The sequence below is a fragment of the Jaculus jaculus genome, chromosome 3 (genome assembly GCF_020740685.1).
Source record: "Jaculus jaculus isolate mJacJac1 chromosome 3, mJacJac1.mat.Y.cur, whole genome shotgun sequence".
NCBI classification, from domain to species: Eukaryota; Metazoa; Chordata; class Mammalia; order Rodentia; family Dipodidae; genus Jaculus; species Jaculus jaculus.
In genome coordinates, this window is record NC_059104.1 from 2,969,487 (window position 1) to 2,974,636 (window position 5,150).

The window sequence follows — 5,150 nt, forward strand, 5'->3', positions numbered from 1 at the left end:
CCTGACAGCTGCTTATCCAACCACAACCCCAGGAGTAGATTTAAACCTTAATTCTAATAAGAAAAGGGAACTCCTTCCCTGGGAGGGACTCGGGTTATTTATGGAAAAATAGATCTAGGTTTCTAGGTAACTTCTTTTTTTTTTTCTCTTTATTTTTTTAATTGAATTTGATTTTAGATCTATTTTTATTTATTTATTTGAGACAGAGAGAGAGTGAGAATGGGCATGCCAGGACCTGAAGACACTGCAAACAAACTCCAGATGCATGTGCCACCATGTGCTTCTGGCTTATGTGGGACCTGGAGAATTGAACCTGGGTCCTTTGGCTTTGCAGGCAAGAGCCTTAACTGCTAAGCCATTTCTCCAGCCCTAATTTTATTTTATTTTAAAAAGTTTATTTATTTACTTATTTAATAGAGAGAGAGAAAGAGGCAGAGAGAGAGAATGGGTGAACCAGGGCCTCCAGCCACTGCAAACGAACTCCAGACGCATGTGTCCCCTTGTGCATCTGGCTTACGTGGGTTCTGTGGAATCGAACCGGGATCCTTTGGCTTTGCAGGCAAACGCCTTAACTGCTAAGCCATCCCTCCAGCCCCTAATTTAGTTTTATTGCCACTCAGACTGCAGACTCTCCCTCCAGGTCCCCCGAAGGAGAGCAGGAATGATCATGAGTGGCAAGTGGCAGTTGCAGCAAAATGACCCCCAGAGCCAGTTCCACACTCAGGAGAGAACACTGTGCCGTTTCCTTGTGGTTTCTGTGCTCTTCACAGCCGGAGAAACTTCTCTAGTAGCGAACTACGGAAATGATCCCCGAAAGTAGTTTTTAGGTAACTTCTTAGCAGGAGACAGCGAGAGCAGAGATATTTCTCTGATCTCTAGTAAACTGGAGAACACAAGGGAAGGATCAAGGACATGCCTACTTTTTTTTTTTAACTTTTGAGGTCCAGTCACCCTACACAGCTTTAAGCCTTGCTGTGCAATCATGAGGACCTGAGTTCGAATCCCCAAGAACCACATAAATGCAGGTGTTGACTCAGTCGCTTCCCAACAAGGCCCACCTCTCACATGTACCTCACATACACCTGTAACCCCAGTGCTGGGGATGTGGAGACGGGGGGACTCCCCCAGGCCTCACTGGCGAGCTAACCCAATCAGTGAGAGAAGATAGACAGGGCTCAGGGTCTTCCCCGAACGTTGAACTCTGGCCTCCGTATATGCGTTCACTCGCATATAGACACACGTGCACACATACGCACAACATGCAGTGGATCTGCCCAGTCGGACGCAGACACCCTCGGAACCGCAGGGAGAACAGAACAGCTGTGTTAGAGGCCAGTGACTTTCACCAGGGCTTGTCTGCAGCACTGGTCCCTGAAACCATCTAATACGTTGTTTACAGCGACTGCGATATATTGAATCCTGTCCTTTTCCCTCAAAATCATGTAGAAACCCTAAGCCCACACCCAGTGCTATGGTGTGGAGGAACAGGTCCTGCCCAGGCCTTGCCTTGGAATTTGATTCCTAAGGCTATGGTATTGAGAGGCGGGGCCTTTTTGAAAGTGACTGAGTCACAATGACTCTGTCCTCCTGGTGCTTTATAAAAGGGACTGGAGGGCCGGGTGTGGTGGCGCATGCCTTTAATCCCAGCACTGGGTGGGTGGGTGGGGGGGGAGGCACAGATAGGAGGATCATTGTGACCCTGAGACTACATAGTGAATTCCAGGTCAGCCTGGGCTAGAGTGAGACCCTACCTCAAAAACCCAAAACCAAAACCAAACACAAAAGGGACTGAAGGGCTTGTCTGGATGCCCCTCTGTCCTCTGAGGACACATGGACAGTGCCATCTGACGAGACTTCATTTGCCCCAAACCTGCTGCTGCCTGGATATTTGGCTGTACGGAACCACGGGCAATACATTCCTAGCACTTACTCATTACCTCGTCTGTGGATTTTTTGTTTTGCTTTTTTTTTCAAGGGTCTCACTCTAGCTCGGGAATTCTCCATGTAGTTTCAGGGTGGCCTTGAACTCACGGCGATCCTCTTACCTCTGCCCCTCTGAGTGCTGGGATTAAAGGTGTGCGCCACCACTCCTGGTTCTAGGAATCTTATGTTTTATTCAGAATGTGATAGCATTTGGAAATGGAGTCTACGCAGATGGAATCAACTGTGATGGTCATCCCTGAGTGGACCAGGGCCTGCATCAAACATGGTCAGCAAGTGCCTTTGTGAGAAAAGGTCTGCACCCATAGACAAGATATGGGAGGAATAAGGAGCTGTGAGGGGCAGAGAGACTACTGCATCCACAAGGCAAGCCATGCCTGGGGCTGTCAGAAGCTGAGAGAGGCAGAAAGTAAGGCCCGCCTTCTGGCCCATCTTAACTTGATTTTTTTTGACATTTTTTTAAATTGATAACTTTCACACTTACAGACAATAAAACATGATAATTTCCTCCCCCACTTTCCCCTTCACAACTCCACGCTCTATCATATCCCCTCCCTCTCTCTGTTAGTCTCTCTTTTATTTTGATGTCATCATCTTTTCCTCCCGTTATGAGGGTCTTGTGAAGGGAGTGCTAGGCACTGTGAGGTCATGGATATTCAGGCCAACTTCTGTCTGGACAATCGCATTGTAATTGACTTGACTTTTTTAGTCTCAGAATTGTGAGAATAAATTTTGGGGTTCAAATTACCCAGGTTTTGGTATGTCACGACAGCCCCAGGCAACTGAGCTACACATGTGTGGAAATGACTCTTAATATGGATCACGAAGGGTATCCTGGAAGGAGAAGGCAGATCCTTGTCAGCTTCTGGAGCGGGGGCGAGGGATGTTGGTTATATTACTCTGGCCTTCAGATTCCTTTTCTAAACCAAGGAACAAAGCTCCAGGGAGAGGGTAGAAGGATCAGGGAGACGGAATCCTGAGCGACAACAGCAAAAATGACAGTGCTGAATGCAGGGAAGTTGGCAGTGAAATAAATGAATGGCCACCATGAGAAGAGGGATTTAATATTTATTTATTTATTTGATTTATTTTTTGAGGTAGGGTCTCACTCTAGCCGAGGCTGACCTGACATTCACTAGGTAATCTCAGGACGGCCTCAAACTCACAGCGATCTTCCTACCTCTGCCTCCCGTGTGCTGGAACTAAAGGCGTGCACCACCATGCCCAGCTAAGGATTTAATATTTTATTATTTATTTATTTGAGAGAGTGAGAAAACACGGGGGGAGGAGAGAGAATGGGTGCACCACAGCCTTCTTCAGCCACTGCAAATGAACTCCACCACCTTGTGCATCTAGCTTATGTGGGTTCTGGGGAATTGAACCAAGGTCCTTTGGCTTTGCAGACTAACGTCTTAACCGCTAAGCCATCTCTCCAGCCCTGGGAAGGGGGATTTAGAAACCAGAAACCCTTAGTGGCTTTTGGCGGCAGCTAATCTAGAGGGTTGGGCACAGAGTGGAGTCATAAGTGTGCAGAAGAGGTGAGGTCTGGGAGGTGAGAAAGAACCAGGCGTCCTTGAAGAGCCAGCGGCGGCCTGGGATTGAAGACAGATTCTGCCACATCCAACGAGGAAGAATGAAGAAAAGGGGACTTCCGAGTGGATTCCTTCAGTGATGAACACAGGCCTCTGCAAAGGAAAGGGGACTAGTTGCGACCCCAACTTGGCCTCCACCGGACCTGGAAGGGGGGAGATGGACAGGGGCCCTGCCGGCTGAAGAAACTGAGCAGGCGTTCAGAGGGGTCCCCAGCTCACCTGCCCTTGAACACCTGGGCTCCAGGCTCCCTAGCTTGCTAGCAAAGCTGGTAGACAGAACCCCTGGTGGAGGGGACGTTAAGCTTCACTGCCACTTTGTGCCTGGATTTTTTGCTCACACAAAGCCTCCGTTTTCTATTGGTCCCGAGCCCCCAGATCTTGCTTATTAAACTGTCCTAGGCCGGCCCTGTAACTGGCCTGACACGGACCTTCTATAGATGTGAAGCGAGTTCAATTACACTGCAAGACAGGCGGAGGCAGGTGTGGTGGCGGGCAGGGGCCTGGGCTCAGAGGGGTGACGGCACGTGCTGGTGGAGCGCCCGGCCCCAGGAAAGCCCCTCCACGTCCTCCCCGAGGGTGCCAGGCGTCCAAGTGTCCCAGGCCGCCTGGCGCCTGCTGAGGGAGACCACCCTAGGCAATGGCACGCGGGCTGCCCAGTCACCCCGGCCTAGTCACGGGCCAAGACTGGAGCCGCGCCGCCCGCCAGGTTCAAACCCCAGCATCATCTAGCTCACTGGGGCGTTTTCTCCAAAGTAAATTCCGTGCATTTCAAAGGTTTCAAAGACGAAGGAGGAAAAATCCGGTTAGCAGTCACTGCACATGCCAACGTCGTTTCTCCCAAGTTCTCTTTTTCAAAACAACGACGACAACAACAAAAAAACCCTATTTATTTATTTGAGAGAAAGAGAGGGAAGGAGGATGGGCGCACCAGGGCCTCTATAACCGCTTCGAATGAACGCCCTACGCTTGTGTCACCGCGCACATCTGGCTCACGTGGGTTCTGGGGAATCAAACCTGAGTCTCTCCAGCTCTCTCTCAAGTTCTCAACAGCCACGACGCTCCACTTTTCTCGCATTCAGCTGTGCATAGGAGGTTTCTTGCAGAAGGAGAAAAGCCAAGCGACCCCAGAGGCACTCGAGGTGATTGTTCCAGGGCCACCTGGGCCGCGGCTTCCATGGAGCGCGCGCCAGGAGCCCGGCGGGCCAGAGCTGGAGAAGGAACCTGTGACTCGGCGGCGTCACCGCCGGTCCCGGCCTCTCGGCTTCTCCCGGATCCCGGGCCCGCGGCGGACCCAAGGCCAAAGTCTGGGACCCGAGTTAGCTGGGATCCGCGCCCAATCTTTGGCATTGGGGCTTCGGGGGCGCGACGTGGGCGGATCCAGGGCAGGGTCCGAGCGGGGAGTGGAGAGGGGATGGGGCGGAGCAGAGCCGGGGTGGAGGGGGGCCGTGGACAGAAGGATGGGGCAGGTCCCAAGCAGCCTGGGGAGGCGGTTGTGGGCGGGTCCCGGAGGACGGTCGGGGCAGGGACAAGGGCGTGGAGGACAGAGGCACGGGGCGGGCTGCGGGCGTGGTCGTGGGCGCGGCTCGGGGCACCCCACGTGGGCCCCGTGCAGTTTCC

The 5,150-nt window shown here is 52.1% G+C and overlaps 1 non-coding gene across 1 annotated transcript; it reads right to left on the bottom strand.

Annotated features, from left to right (window-relative positions):
• Positions 1-611: 611 nt before the first annotated feature.
• Positions 612-826, bottom strand: LOC123459595. Its single transcript, XR_006636358.1, has one exon. It is a non-coding gene; the product is annotated as a small nucleolar RNA U3 (small nucleolar RNA).
• Between the last annotated feature and the right edge of the window lie 4,324 nt (positions 827-5,150).